The sequence below is a fragment of the Microcaecilia unicolor genome, chromosome 11, assembly GCF_901765095.1.
Source record: "Microcaecilia unicolor chromosome 11, aMicUni1.1, whole genome shotgun sequence".
Taxonomy (NCBI): Eukaryota; Metazoa; Chordata; class Amphibia; order Gymnophiona; family Siphonopidae; genus Microcaecilia; species Microcaecilia unicolor.
Genome location: NC_044041.1, coordinates 178,004,355 through 178,021,404, shown reverse-complemented (window position 1 = coordinate 178,021,404; position 17,050 = coordinate 178,004,355).

Here is a 17,050-nt window from a genome sequence, read left to right as displayed (position 1 = left end):
GGCCGGGTTTTACTTCCATTGCTTTCACTGGAAGTAAAGCCCGGCTGGCTCAATCCGTCCTCCTTTTTCTGGAGCCATATAGAGGCATATTTTCAAAGCACTTTGGGAGGCTAAGTTCCATAGGTTTCTATGGAACTTTGGGAGGCTAAGTGCTTTGAAAATGAGCCTGATGGTAACCCTACGCGGGTGGCAGCCAACCTACAAAACACCACTGCTCCTGTGGTCTGAATATGAGCCCCTATATCTTTATTCCATCATCTTGCCATATAGGGATTCTCTGTATTCATCTCACACCTTTTTTAATTCTGTCACTATTTTTGACCCCACCACCTTCCATTCCAGGCATTCACCACCTCTCCATGAAAAAGTATTTCCTGATGTTGCTTTTAAGCTTCCCTGTTTTTTTTTTAGTTTTGTTTGTTCATAAAAATCTTTCCACTATCTAAATATCTATATCATATCTCCCCTGTGTATTCAAATCTCTTCTCATGCATCTTCTATCGAGACCCCGGGCTGTATCATTTTACTACTACTTGACATTTCTAAAGCGCTACTAGGGTTACACAGCGCTGTACAATTTAACATAGAAGGACAGTCCCTGCTCAAAGGAGCTTACAATCTAAAGGACAAATGTACAGTCAGTCAAATAGGGGCAGTCTAGATTTCCTGAAAGGTATAAAGGTTAGGTGCCGAAAGCAACATTGATTGCTTTCTTCTGAATGGCTTTAATTCTTTTTATGTCCATGGCAAGACATGACTTCTAAAACTGAGCACAGTACTCCAAATGTGATCTCATCCATGACTTGTACAGGGGTATTATTGCCTCTTTCTGCTGCTTGTGCACCTCTGTATGCAACTTAGCATCCTTCTGGCCTTGGCCAATGCTTTGCCACATTGTTTCATCGCCTTGATACATCAAACACTATCTCTCCAAGGTCTCTTTCCTGATCTGTCCACATCAGCCTCTCACCTCCTGTACCATACAGCGCCATTGGATTTCTGCACCCCAAACACATCCCTCTACATTTCTTCATTTTAACTGCAAAGCATTTGCATTTGCCTAAGGTTCTAATTTGTTTAGATCACGTCTCATGCTTTTCACTTCCCCCAGGATCTCCAATCTCGAGATGGATGCCAGGACCTCCCAGGACAGGCAAGACTGATACAGGAAGTCCTGGAAACCATTTTTTGAGCCAGGGCTCTGGAGGTGGTGCTGCCGCTGGGTCCGAGGGCAGTTTCATTTTTGGGTTCAGTTTCTGCCGAAACCAAGCAGCCAATTTCGGTCATAGATACAGTTTTGACAGAAACTGAAGATCCCGGTTTTGGTCAGGCTCTCTCAGTCATCCAATTTCTAATCCAGTTTACCACCTTGGGTCCCATGAAGCTGCTGAGTTTATTCATGAGCACCCTATAAGGAACCATATCAAAGGCTTTCCTGGAATCTAAGTAGATCACATCCAGCCTAACTGCAGTGGTGGGACTGCATCAGGTTTTTAGAAGGAATCGGGTTAACCTGTGAGGTGCACCTGTTACGGCCATCAGAGATACCAAATTACCCAGTTCCAGGCTGGAGATTTTGGGTGAGTCCTGGATTTCTGATTACCCCATCCTGGTGCATTATGGGACTTGCAACACTGATTTCAATAGGCAGGATCAGGCACTACAAATCCCACACTGCTTTGAGATGTAAGTTCAAAACCAAGACTGGCCAAAAAGTCTCCAGCTGGGACTGGGTAACTTGGCATCTCTAAGTCAAAATGGCAAAGGCATGGTTATTTCAGGCTTCTAAGAAAGGCTGTGGTAACCCGCAGAGAGTGATTATGGTTGAAACCCAAACATCAATAAAGTTGGAGAGGTTACATTTTTCAAACAATGGTCTTGCTAGCTTTGGTGGCTGAGGATTGTTACTACTACTACTACTATTTAGCATTTCTATAGCGCTACAAAGCGTATGCAACGCTGCACAAACATAGAAGAAAGTCCCATGTAACACATGGAGGGGAGCCTGCGTTTTACATTAAGTGTTGGCCTTGTAAGAATGCAAACATGGTTTATTAGTAGAGATGGTGGAGGCTCATACATTTTTGGCATGCTTGGGACTGATAAGGAGGGCAGTGGTAGAAAACATGGGTGGGGAAACTGGCATTGGGTTGCATACGGGTGCTGTATGCTTACATTACCAGAGTGAAAGAATCTCAACTGTACAGCCCAGAGCGACCAATTTGATGCTTTTCTTTCATCATTATTTCCTCGTTCTAAGTCCTCCTGGAGCACAACAAACCCTTATTAAAAGCAGAACCAAATACCACTTAAGCATAAACTGTGGTGTCTCTGCCCTGCACATATTTTGGTTATACCTTCTGTCTTCCCTCCCACAGCAGGAGGAAGGTGGTGAAAATCCTGCCTGCAGTGAGATGCAAATCTGGTTCTGGTTTGCATGTGTTGATTTGACTGCCAAGACCCAGGTCTAGGCAGCAGGTCTTCCCTGTCTCCTTTCACGTATAATGGGAGCAGCCTCCAGAGGAATGAAGCAGAGCCTGTTGTGTTGGCAGTGGGAGAAAGAAAGGAGGCTTACTGGGAAGAATGTATTGTGGTTTCTACAAGGAGAGAGAGGAGCTAAAGGTCGAGTCACTTTGTTTAACAAGTTCATTGGGTTCAACAGTCACTTTTCTGGAATAGGTTCACTGGGGGGTCAACATTAGGGCAAAAAATATCAAACATATAAATGGCAAGTGACCGACTCACCTGCAAATGCGCAGTAGAGACTTCCCGCTCTGTCCCGCCCTCGCGTCAAGACGTGATGACATCAGAGGGCAGAACAGAGAGGGAAACGGAGTGGGAGTGATCTGCTGCTGCCTGCAGCGCTTTCACGCGGAGGTGAGAGGCGCTGTCAGGTCAGTGCAGGGGGCCCGATACGGAGGGGGGCGGGAGCGGCGGTGAGGAGGGTAGCTGGAAATCTCGCCCGTTTTAACGGGCTTAACGGCTAGTTACATTTAACGCATAACATGGTGGCTCCCTTTGGAGGGTTAGGATGCCTGCCTGAATGACTTAAGCCAGTGGTTCCTAAACCTGGTTCTGGAGGCACCCCAGCCATTCAGGTTTTTGGGATATCCACAATGAATATTCATGAGAGGTATTTGCATTCACTGTCTCCACTGCATGCAAATCTCTCTCATGAATATTCATTGTGGATATCCTGAAACTTGAGTGGCTGGGGTGCCTTCAGGACCAGGTTTTGGAACCACTGGCCTAAGCAACTATGTTTTGAAAAATGCAATGATTTGCCAGCTGATGTGCTATTAGATCAGAAGTTAATCTTTTACAAATCTGTTTATTGAAATCTTTTAAGCCACACACATACATCTAATTTTCGAAAGTGTAATAAATACGTGCACTTTCCACGCCCGTTAATATGACTTAAATATTCCCATACATTTGATCCGCTTAACTACCGAATCTTCAAATAAAACTCTGAGGGAACTTTTGTGTTTAAGAATCAGGTTGGTTTGCTTAGGCTGAAGAATCTACACATGCTTTTATGCCGATTTATAAAGAAAAACTGAAAGATGCTAATGAAGAGTTATTTGCAGTGTATGCAGACAGTTTTAGCTGGTGATTATTACAGCAAGGTCCAAAGAAGACGGCAACCAAATTTCGATTTCAGTGCTAAAATCTGGTCCAATAAAATTCCAGTTTTGGCTTAAAATGTTTTTAAAATGTTGTCTGGTTTTCAGTTTCAGCCAAAACTCGTGGTCTTGGTAGTGACCAAAAGTGTTGCTCCCTCCTCCCAAACAGCAGTATCTCCATCTTCTCCCCCCTCCCAAAAAAAAGGAGTAGCCCCCCTCCATATCCCCCCCCCCCGATATGCCTCCTAACCACCCACAGTCCCGTCCCCCCCCCCCCCCCCCGGCCTAGGTAGGCCTACTAGGAGGCATATTTTCAAAGCACTTTGGGAGGCTAAGTTCCATAGGTTTCTATGGAACTTTGGAAAGCTAAGTGCTTTGAAAATGAGCTTGCTAGTGGTCTAGCGGTGTGATCAGGGAAGGAGTGATCCTTACTTGCTTTTGCCCATGCTAGCTTCACTCTCAAAATGACTGCCCCGATCTCTAGTGGCAGCCTTTTTTTGACTGTAAGATAGAGGTTGTGGCAAACATTTTGAAAGCAAAGCCAGGGGTACCTTACAATCACAAAATAGCTGCTGTGACCTCTAGCAGCGGTCTCACAAGAGGTCACAAGAAACATTTTCAGAGTGGAGCTGGCACGGGCAGGAGCATCCTGGAATCGCTCCTGCCCCAACTATACTCCTACTCCTAAACCACCAAGCTTGGAGGGTTGGTGGGTAGCAACATGTTGGAAAGGGGTCCAGAGGGCAGAGCTACTCCTGTTTGAGGAGGAGGGAAGATTAGGCTTCATTTAGTTTGAGTAACATAGTAAATTACGGCAGATAAAGACCTGTACGGTCCATCCAGTCTGCCCAACAAGATAAACTAATTTTACATGGTATGTGATACTTTATATGTATACCCGAGTTTGATTTGTCTTTGCCTTTCTCAGGGCACAGACCATAGAAGTCTGCCCAGTACTGTTCTTGTACTAAGTTCTGAAGCTGACATTGAAGCCCCTTAAAATTTACACTCCAGCCCATCCCTATCTATTCAGTCACGATCAGGGTGTAGAAGTCTGCCCAGGTCCCGTTTTGTTTCCAATTACTGGCGTCACGTCACCACCCAATCTCCGCTAAGATTCCAGGGAACCATTCCTTCTAAACAGGATTCCTTTGTGTTTATCCCATGCATGTTTGAATTCCATTACCATTTTCATCTCCACCACCTCCCGCGGGAGGGCATTCCACAAATCCACCACCCTCTCAGTGAAAAAATACATCCTGACATTAGTCCTGAGTCTACCCCCCTTCAACCTCAATTCATGTCCTCTAGTTCTACCGCCTTCAGACTCATTTTTTGCCAGAACCTGTTTCTCCTTCATCTTTGGCCAAAACACAGCAGCCTCAGCTGTAGGTTCGGTTTTAGACAAAATCAATCAGATGCTTTCAGCCAGACTCATTTTTTGCCAGAACTCGAAAAACTGGTTTTGGTCACCCTCTCATCCAAACAGTTTTCCATAAGTATTGATTTTATTGCTTTTAAGGCTGAAAGGTTTGCACGGAGTCCCCCCCGCCTACGTAAGCATAAATTGTTTCCCATGAGACACTCCTGTAGCACTGTGACTGAAGAACCTGTGGTGTCAGACAGGGGTGCCTGCTCCAAACAGCTTTTCTGAGTTGCCAGAAGTCGGACATGGGTTGCCCACCCAAGAAGCCTGCATGAAGTCTTAATGTTCTTATTTGTTATACCCATGTTTCTTGACTGGATTGAAACAAATTGGAGGACATATATTTGAATTCAATGAATGGTTAAGCTCTGGAACTTGTTGCTGGAGGATGTGGTAACAGCAGTTAGCGTAGTTGGGTTTAAAAAAGATTTGGACAAGGTCCTGGAGGAAAAGTCCATAGTCTGCTACTGAGACAGACATGGGGAAGCCACTGCTTGCCCTAGGAATGGTAGCAGCATGGAATGTTGCTACTATTTGGGTTTCTGCCAGGTACTTGTGACCTGGATTGGCCACTGTTGGAAACAGGATACTGGGCTAGCTAGACCAGTGGTCTGACCCAGTATGGCTATTCTTATGTTCTCCATGGAGCCTAGACGTTCTCTCCTGTGTCTTTGTATAGTGCTACATACACCTGGTAGCACTATAAAACACGTAGAATGTCATTTTGTTGTGTTGCCTGGATAAATAACCTCAAAAATAAAATCAAAACTGCTTCTTGATATATCTGCAGTTTATCCTTTCCTTTCTTTTCCCAAGTGCACGGTGATGGGGAACCACGGATAGATACACAGTTTGAAACATAAAAACATACAGCAGAGAGCAGATGGGGAATTTGCAAATTAATTTTTGCACAGGAATCAGATAATTCTTGCTGTGGGGATGGAGGGGGTCTGCTACAGAGCAGCCATTGTTTGCAACTTGGCCCTATAAGAAGGAAAAAAAACCTTGTAAACAGACACTGAACAAGGGGTGACAACATTTGCAAGTTAAATTCAGTGTCATTGCACAGCAGTTTCATTAAGGCTGCCAACTAGTTCTTTTTTGTTTTGTTTCCTCCACCTCCCCCCCCCCCCCCCCCCCCCAGAGCAAGCTGCCTCTAGTTTTAACCCACTGCGTGCAGCAGTGTTTCTTTGGGTAATGGTGTGGCTGCTCCATTAGAGCACTTCAGTGTGCAGAATAAATATACAAAACGTTTTGTGCTATCATGGAAACCACAAAGATGACATTCCCCATCTGAAATGATATAAAACCCAACTACATTTATTCATTTTGCGAAATGTTTTAACATGTTACAATAACAACATTGTACACAGTCAACAAACAACAAGCATACACGAACAATGAAGAAAATATTAATTGTAAGCAAATGTAATTCTGAATGTGATAATCTAGTTGCTTTCATTTACGGTAAAGATTTGAAAACAATGTCTACATTTTGTCAAGTTGTTGTTTGTTATTTTAGTGGCCACTGACCCTGTCCCCAAAAGACACCTCTGGAGCACAAAAATCACCCTGCTTGGTACTCTCCCATGTAGGCTCCCTGCTTCCTCCACCCTCCCATAGATATAGTTTGAGGTGGGCACTGTGTATGATGAACCAACATTTCAAGTGCTGATGCTGAATTGGCTCCTCTTCCTCCCCTGTTAATATGACTTCTTTACCCTTTGCTCCCCACCCCTCCCCCAAAGAAAGCAGGCAAATTACATCTATGCACTTCTTCACCATCATTTGCCTTGAGGGGGCATGCTTAAGAGATGGGCGTCCTCAGCCGATAATAGAAAAAAGAAGGGCGTCCCTGACGAGCATTTGGCCGACTTTACTTGGTCCATTTTGTTTCACGACCAAGCCTCAAAAAGGTGCCTGAACTGACCAGATGACCATCAGAGGGAATCGGGCATGACCTCCCATTACTCCCCCAGTGGTCACCAACTGCCTCCCGCCCTACAAAAAAAAAAAACATTTAAAAACATTTGTTCCAGCCTCAAATTTCATACCCAGCTCCACCACAGTAGTATGCAGGTCCCTGGAGCAGTTTTTAGTGGGTGCAGTGCACTTCAGGCAGGCGGACCCAGCCCCACCCCCCTCCTGTTACACTTGTGGTGGTAAATGGGAGCCCTCCAAAACCCACCAGAAACCCACTGTACCCACATCTAGGTGCCCCCCTTCACCCCTAAGGGCTATGGTAGTGGTGTACAGTTGTGGGGAGTGGGTTTTGGGGGGCTCAGCACACAAGGTAAGGGAGCTATGCACCTGGGAGCAATTTGTGAAGTCCACTGCAGTGCCCCCTAGGGTGCCCGATTGGTGTCCTGGCATGTGAGGGGGACCAGTGCACTATGAATGCTGGCTCCTCCCACGACCAAATGCCTTGGGTTTGGTCATTTTTGAGATGGGCGTCCTCGGTTTCCATTATCGGCAAAAACTGAGGTCGCCCATCTCTAAGGTCGACGATCTCAACATTTAGGTCGACCTAAATGTTGAGATTTGGGCATCCCTGACCGTATTATCGAAATAAAAGATGGACTCCCATCTTGTTTCGATAATACGGGTTGCCCCGCTCCTTCACGGCGCCGTCCTTAGAGATGGTCGCCCTTAGAGATGGTCGTCCCCGTTTGAAAATGCCCCGCCACGGGGCTCATTTTCAAAGCACTTAGGCCCCAATGCTCAGAAGCAAATAAAGGCGCTAGAGGCCATTAGCGCCAGACTAGCACCCACATTTGCTAGCACAGAATGCTGAAAGCTGATGAGAACATGAAACAATTAGCTTGCCAGCTCTCAGCACAATGAGCATGCAAAATTCAGGGCGTAGCCAGACTTCGGCGGGAGGGGGGTCAAGAGCCTGGGGCGATGGGGCACATTTTAGCCTCCCCCCGGTGCCGCCGACACCCCCCGCCGCCGCCAGCACCACCACCACCAACCCTCTCGACCCCCCCCCGCCCACCCGCCCACCGTCGCCTACCTTTGCTGGCGGGGGACCCCAACCCCCGCCAGCCGAAGTCTTCTTCCTTCATTTGGTTTCTGAGTCTGACGTCCTGCACGTACAACGTACAGGACGTCAGACTCACAGAAACAGAACGAAGCCCTGCAGATCGCCAACAAAGGTAGACGGCAACGGCGGGTTGGTGGCGGGAGGGGGGTTGACAGTGTCATCGGCAGGGAGGTCCAGGGCGAAATCTATGGGGGCCCCGGCCCCCGTGGCCCCATAGTTGCTACACAAGAGAAAAACGAGTGGAAATACAATTTCAAGAGATCAAACCAAGAAAAGAGGTGAAATGCTCCGAAAAACTTTATTGAGGACCCAACACGGTCCGTGTTTCGGTTTTTAAAAAAACCTTCATCAGGGGTCAATCAGTAGTAGCACGGGAAATATACTGACAGACAAAGGGAGCTTGTAAAAATGTAGTCTCTTGGCTGAGAAAAACAGTGTAGCCTCGTATCAACGGGTTTGGTTTCATTATTTTGAAACCAAACCCGTTGATACGAGGCTACACTGTTTTTCTCAGCCAAGAGACTACATTTTTACAAGCTCCCTTTGTCTGTCAGTATATTTCCCGTGCTACTACTGATTGACCCCTGATGAAGGTTTTTTTAAAAACCGAAACACGGACCGTGTTGGGTCCTCAATAAAGTTTTTCGGAGCATTTCACCTCTTTTCTTGGTTTGATCTCTTGAAATTGTATTTCCACTCGTTTTTCTCTTGTGTTGGACTTTTGTGGAAATTTTTGGACCTTTCATTTCTACGGCCCATAGTAGCTACGCCCCTGATGCAAATGCATGCAGATGAGGACTAGAGAGTGACACGGTAATCATTACTGTGGTAATTACCGCTGTAATGGGAAATTTAAAAAAATTATGTGGTACTACCATGGTAATGATAAGATGTTATGTGGTAGTGCCACGGAAGCGGAGACTGCCATTACTTTATCCCTGTGGTAATAGGAATAAAAGACTTGCCACCCTGCTCCCCCCCCCCCCCCCCCCCCCCGCCCCCCAAGCCTACCTTAACTCACGTAATGGCCTCTTCAGGGCAGGAAAGAAGCCAACTCTTTTCTGTCTGCTGCTGCTGCTTTGCCTGATACAGCCGCCTCTTCAAAATGGCCGCCGAGACTTCAAGCGGAAGGGGGCATAGTTGGAACCATCCTTTCTCTTGTCCTTTTTCATTGGATCTGTTTCTTTATTAATGCTAATTTGTACAATGTACTCTAAACTGCTGAGAGCTAACTGATGTAGTAGTATATAAAGTGAGTTATAAATAATAGATTGTTATCTGATACATTTCTAGATTGAAATATTAATGTAAAGATGTGAAATTTGATTGGTAGTGAGCCAAAAGTTTTCTGTAACAAGTCTGTTCTGTAGTATGGAATTCTCCCAGATCCCTGGCTGCTGCATTTTAGGGTCCTTTATTATTTTAAAACAATTTCACTGATATATATATATATATATATATATATATATATATATATATATATATATATATATATATATATATATATATATATATATATGGGTTTCTGCAAAAATAAAAATCACCTTAAAAGGATTTTCACCCTAGTAAAAAAAACAAAACACAGCCATTGATGCTTTTCAGAATCTCCTCCCCAACAAAACAAGCACAACCTGTACCTAGATTATGCATGCACCGAAAAAAAAAGAGTAGAATTAGGTTATCTACTAATTTTATTTCCTTTATTCCCTCCAGATCAGTCCAGCTTTGTGGGTATACTGTATACTCTCCTGCCAGCAGGTGGAGACTGAGAACTATTGGCTTATCTCAAACATAAGGGGTGAAGTAAATAACATCAAATTCAGTATAACTTCACCAGTTCAGTGTAAAAGGTTCTTGAAAAATCACCTAACAATTTTCTTGAAAAGGAGGAAAACAAAGCTCAGAAATAGGTGATATTTACAAGCACACTTCTATCTTTCAATCACTGGCTTAAAAAAAAAAACCTCCCCAAGTAGTAATAAAATGATCAAATTGTTTAAATTTTAGTTTACACAAAAATCATTTATCTTTTGTGTGGTGAAACAAGATCTCCCCGATGCTGGCCACTCTTTCAGGGTGCCAAATCCCGCTGCTTCAGGGGGTAGTCACCATCATAAACACTCCTCGACAGCATCTGAAAATTTGCTCTTTCTTCTGTGAGAGGCTAAAATGGCTAGGGCCAGTGGCGTTCCTAGGCTGGCTGGCACCCGGGGCGGATCGCTGATGCCCCCCCCCCCCCCCGGCAAAATTACACCCCCCGCCCCGGGTGCAGCACGACCCCCCCCCCCCCCCCCGGGTGCATTTTTACCTGCTGGGGGGTGCTGCGCGCCTGTCGGCTCCGAGTTTGCTCGTTCCCTGCTGCTCCCTCTGCCCCGGAACAGGAAGTAACCTGTTCTGCACAGTGGGAGCAGCAGGGAGGGAACGAGCGGACTCGGCCAACAGGCGTGCGGCACCCCCCCCCCCTGGCTAGGGCTCTTCAGACATCTGAAGGGAGATATGATAGCAGTATGAGTGGAGTGGAACAGGTAGATGTGAGTCGCTTGTTTACTGTTTCCAAAAATAATAGGACTAGGGGGCACACAATGAAGCTACAAATTAGTACATTTAAAACAAATCTGAGAAAATATTTCTTCACTCATCGTGTAATTAAACCCTGGAATTCGTTGCCAGAGAATGTGGTAAAAGCAGTTAGTTTAGTGGGGTTTAAAAAAGGTTTGGATATCTTCCTAAAAGAAAAGTCCATAAGCCATTATTAAGATGGACTTGGAAATATCCACTGCTTATTTCTAGGATAAGTGGCATAAAATGTATTGTACTGTTTGGGGATCTTGCCAGGTACTTGTGACCTGGTTTGGCCACTGTTGGAAACAAGATACTGGGCTTAATGGACCTTCAGTCTGTCCCAGTATGGCAATGCTTATGTTCTTATGAGTCCAGCTCTTGCAACTGGGGAAACAACTGAGACAGCAGTGCACTCTGACCCAGGGTACCAAGTCCAAAGTCACTGTCATGGATCCCAGCACTTATAGATAATCCCATGCTGCTACTTTGGGTTCTTGCACAAGGCCTTGTTCTGTCACTAAATCTTGTCCACTCTGCTCCTCAGCAGGAAGAGTTTCCCCCACCGGGTATTGAAAAGCTCCCCATATATCTGACTGTGACGGGACCAACTTGCTCTTGGCTGAGTTCATTACACAGCCCAGTTCCTGACAAACCTGAATCACTTGACTAGTGCCCTCTCATTCTCCCCATAGGACTATACCTAGATTATCCAGTTGCCCATGTATAGGTGTACTAACACCCCTTCCTTGCATAACGCAGCTGCCACCACACCCATTATCTTGAAGAAGGTGCTGTGGCTAAACCAAATGGTACAGCCTGAAACTGGAAATGCTGACCCAACACCTCAAATCTAGAACTGTTGATATGGCTGGAAAGGAACGTGCAAATAAGCTTCTGTCAGTTCTAGCAAAGTCAGATACTCCTCCCACTGAACCACAACAATGACAGATCTCAGCATCTCCATCTGAAATCTTGAGGCTTTAGGGGCCTGATTTACCTGCTAGAGGTCGAAAATCGGACAGATCGGGTGTTATTTTAAATTACTTTCTGACCTTTCATCCCTACATTTTGAAGATTATATATATATATATATTTTTTTTTTTTTTTTTTTACTGACAATGCTTTATTCAGTATGTCATCTATTCTCTGCCTCTACCCTTTGTGTTCTCTTAAATGCCTATGTGATTTCAGGCCTTGATTACTGTAATTCTTTGCTTCAGGGTATTTGGAAAAAGGACATCCATCATCTACAATTGGTCCAGAATGCAGCCATTCGCCTTCTGTTTGATGTTTCTCGATTTGACCATGCCACACCTTTATTGCTACTACTACTACTACTATTTAAGCATTTCTATAGCACTACAAGGCGTACGCAGTGCTGCACAAACATAGAAGAAAGACAGTCCCTGCTCAAAGAGCTTACAATCTATTGCAGGAAAAGTACTGGTTGCTAGTGGTGTCATTCCTCATTTCCTATAAGCTGATCCTTTTAGTACACAAGAGTCTATATTTGGGTCAACCCTTTTATCTATTTCAATATCTTCGGCCTTATTGCCCATTGAGAGCACTTCATTCATCATAGCAAAGTCTCCTCCAAATCCCTTCCCTTCATCACATTCATCTCTTATCTATACATTCTCGTATCTTTAGAGTCATGAGCCCTCTCCTCTGGAATTACATCCCACTAGATCTCCGTTTGGAAACTTCCCTTCCTATTTTCAAAGCTTGCCTTAAAGCTCATTTATTTATTAAGGCCTTTGATCCTTGTCGCTCTTCGCTACCCATTGGTACAACTGAGGTGTTGTGATGGTGTTTTCTTTCTCCATTTTGTGTGATTGCTATAAGATTTTGCTTTTTCCTCCTTTCCTTTATTTATATTGTAGTTCCTTTCATTTTTTATTATAAATTTTAGATTTGATCATTTGCACTGTAAACTGCTTTGATGGTTCTCCCTAAAGCGGTATATCAAGCTTAATAAAAACTTCAAAACTTGAATCTTCTGCCTCTGCTGCACTCTCCACAGTCACCTGACCATGGTCTACTGACTGCCTCCACTGATCTGTCTAAGACCACTGCATCTCTGCAACTTAATTTATCACCTGGGCTGTCCGACCAGCAGCTCCCACCAGGAATGCAGCACCATCTGTGATTCTGCAGACATGCTGTGGTTTACACTCCGCCCACTCTGTGCAAACAACATAACTGCCTAGCTTGAGTATTACATGACCGTTCCACTTTGGCTGCCAGAAATCTATCCCCTGGCTAAATTCTTCCTCCCTCTAGTTGACACTAAGGTATCCCCTAAGGCCCTGCAGTCAGACAGCGTCCCTAAAAGCGTTGGGCCTCTAATAAGTGGGATTACATTTATTTCTCAAGATTTTACTGGTTTTTTATTGTTATTAGTGTTGGAAACCCTAAGTTAGGCACTTGAGGAACCCCTCCAAGAAGTGAGGAGAGGGACTGAGACACAGGCAGCCAGACCCCTACCTCCCCTATCAAGGTGATGGGATGGGAGGGGACAGGCTGAAAGACCTGGAACACAAGTGTGTGCCACCACCAGACAAAGCTGAATCCTGGTCAAAGTCCTTTCTTCACTTTTTATTTTCCTCTCCGCCAAATACAGGGAAGGGAACCCCAGCCTACTTGACTAGAGAAACTGCATAGGAGATTGAGAAATACTAGCTGGTAGAGGGCTACACAGGATAATTATAGGGTGATGTTTAGGTTTATTGGTTCTTGATATACCACCTTTCAGAGCCCAAAAATCAAAGTGTCTACATAAAAACAAAAGGGAAAGTAATGCCAAGTTACTGACAGGAAAGAGAAGAGAGAAAGGAAAAATGGAGTGAGCAGACAAAAAGAGAGAAAGGAAAGTCATAGTTAAAAAGAAAAAGCTCTTTCGACACTACAGAAATCTGCTCCATATCAAAAAGAACTCCCAAGTATTTAAAACTATCAAACACCTGAACCAAAGTGCCTAAAAGAACAGGACTAAGGTGCCTGGTAATCCAGCAGGCTGTCAACTTCAATACATTCAAAACCAATCAATGGTCAGTAAACCAACTGGAGATGGCACTCATGCATGCCTGCAAAGACCTTAGGCTAAGTGTGTCCACTGGAGCCTTGGTCACCAACAGGATATCATCTGGATGGAGTTCTACAGTCTGTGTCCCATATATGGCAAAGACAGATCAGGATGGGCTGGAGTGGGTTTCACAGCAACTCCAGTGGCTGGGAAGTAGGGCAGACTTTTTTTACGGTCTGAACCCTGAAAATGGCAAGGATGGGTCAGGAGCAAATATGAATATTTTATACCACGTTCATATCGTATGAGTGTGGGTCTTGTATATCTCAGTGGGGGAGGGGAAGACATTGTATAGTGGAACTTAGTGAGTAAAATGTAATAATAATACTATTGGATTGTTGATTCAATAATGCTTTGATAATGAATGTGACTGTTGGGTAGACTGGATGGACCATGCGGGTCTTTATCTTCCATCATTTCTTATGTTACTATTAGCATAGGGATAGATAGAAACATGGCAGCAGATAAAGGCCATATGATCCAGTCTGCCTGTAGCATGATATATGTTTAATTCTCAGTTAGTAACATTTCCTGTAACATGCCCATCCTCTCTAACCCCTAATTCTTCTTGTTCCTAAGCGATCCCACATGCTTAGCCCATGCCATTTTAAATTCCGGAACAGTCCTTGACTCCACAATCTCCACCGGGAGGCCATTCCACGCCTCTACCACCCTTTCTGTGAAATAGTACTTCCTTACATTACTCCTAAGCCTATTCCCTCTTAACTTTGTCATATGCCCCCTCATTCCGGAACTCTTCATTTTAAAAAGGCTCTCTTCCTGTACATAAATGCCCTTGGAGATATTTAAACGTCTCTATCATGTCTCCTCTCTCCCTCCTCTCTTCCATTTGCATTTGCTTATTCCAAAATCCTGAATTACAGATAATAGGGGCTCAGAAAAATATTAAAAAGAATAGACAAGGCAGACCCCTGTGGGACACCACACCCCGACTTGTTTTAGACACACCATTCTCATTTAAAACAGTAGACAATTGATCAGAGAGAAAAGATGAGAACCTGTTCAACACCGTATTCCCAAGCCCACCAATTTCAAATGCCACAACAGAAGGGAATGGTCCCCCCTCCGAAGGGACACCACCTTGTAGTGGTGGAGGGGCTTCTGTGTTTCAGTGACTCAGAGGGCTATGCTAAAGGGTTACCCATATCAGACAGGCCTCTGAGAAGAAACCAAAGAGTGTCCCAACTAGGGAGAGTGGAAAGATGGCGACCTGAAGCTCATACGCTCAACGGCCCAGCTGACCTCTGAAGTTCTGTCTTTGTTTACTTGAAATTTCCTCTCTGCATTTGCAGTTACCTTAACTGAGAGGAAGGGGACAATCGGGGGTCAGCCACCGATGGCCAGCGTTTTGTCCCCTGTGCAGCAAGTGTGGGACCGCTGCGTGATGAGCTGCCCACAGATGACTGGGTTGGTGAGTCCTTTGATTAGCGCCGGCGAAGGAGCGTCAACGCTCTAGGACCTGGAAACAACTTCATTGCTCCAGAATCATTTAACCACCATGTCCAAAGGAGTGGAGGAGTGAGTTAGGAGTGTATGCTGAAACAGAAGTCGTTTACAGCTGAACCCGTGTCGGCAGTGCCACTCCTAAACCCACAAGAGCTATCAGCTTGGAGTTTTTGGCTCCCGTGGTTACATTGAATATCATCTGGAAGGCGCTCCAGGACCAGTAAATAAGTTTGCTTCTGATATAATCTTATTAGTGAGCCACATGGATAATCTAATCGAATCCTTTGAGAATGAAAAATTGATAAGTCAAATGAAGTTCAACAGGAGTAGGAAATGGTTAAGATTTTGAAGATGATAGTAGACCAAAAAATTTTGAACAAAATGAATATTATTACAGATGACTAATATCGAGATTGTTGTTTTCCCAGAGTTCCGGGTATGACTCCTAAAGTTTTTTTCCTCCGAAATGATTCCTCTTAGTATATTTATTCAAAAGGAGTGAAGCCTGTGAAACTGGGATTACCTTAATCAGTGGGAATTGGATTAGAGACTGGTTTTAAAAGAGAAAAAATGAAATCAGTTGTATTATTTCCACTAATATTGGACAATAAGTATGTTTCCAATGAAATACATTGACTATACACCATTTTGGGTTTGAAGAAGCCAACCAGATGATCAATGTGGAATAATGATTCAGATAAATAATAACTGGGGATAATCAGATTAATACCACGTTTTCTTTGTTTACTGTTGTTTAATTGATCGCCTTGTCTTGTTTCACTCTCCCTATTTTGTGGTCTAAGGAAGAGTAAATAATTACCTGATTGAAATTATTCTTGTACTATTTTGTCTGTATTTCTGGCAAGTTATTTTAGTGCCTGTAAAATTAAATTGTTATAAATAAAATAAAATAAAAAGACGGGAATGGTCCACCAATTCCAGGGATATGGTCAAAGCTATGTAACCATTGTCCAAAACACTAAGCACTTCACTATGAAAAGCTTCCAAGGTTGTCTCGGTACTATAACCAGAGTGGAATCCTGATTGATTAAGATGAAGAATATTACAGGACTCAATAAAACAATTCAGTTGTTTCATCACTATCTTTTCCATCAACTTAGAGGTTCTAGTGGACAGTAAATCACTCTCACATTAAACAACTTAGTAAGTGATGTTAACAGACTGAGAAGAACACTAGCCTTGACCATGGGGTGAATCCAGTAGGATTGCAATATCAACAGAAGGAACAGCCCCGTCCCTCCAGTCAGGAGCACTAGCTGAATAACCCAAAATAAGGCCAACATCTTAGCGTGTACAACGGGGTCTGAAGTTGCTCTACCTTGTCAATAAAATAGTCTGCCAAACTATCAGCAAACTGCAAAGTAATTAGTGATTTCATGTTACTCTTTCCGCTTTTGTCTCCATCCAAGATGTACCTAAAGAATGCCTTACACCGATGGCAATGCTCTGCTGTCCTAAGCTGTTTCTTCAACAGTGTAAGTCCATCATGATACCACCCATCATCACCCCTCTTGACGTGACGTTTGCCACAATGGAGCCACAGCATCCAATGCCTTTGATAGACAAGATGTATCTTAGTTACTTCTGCAAAGGCAACTTGTAATAGTTCACAGGAAAAATAAGATCTGAAATGATGGTCCTCTCAATGTTTTAATTTGAAGTATTAACACATATACAGCAGAGAGGGTCAAGCACAAGCAGTCCAGAAAAAAGCAACAAAGGGTTCTCAAGGATGGAACAAGTGTGCTTTATTAGTGACCCAAGATGGGTCGTGTTTTGCCATAACTAAGCCTGCCTCAGGGGGTGAAATCCACCAA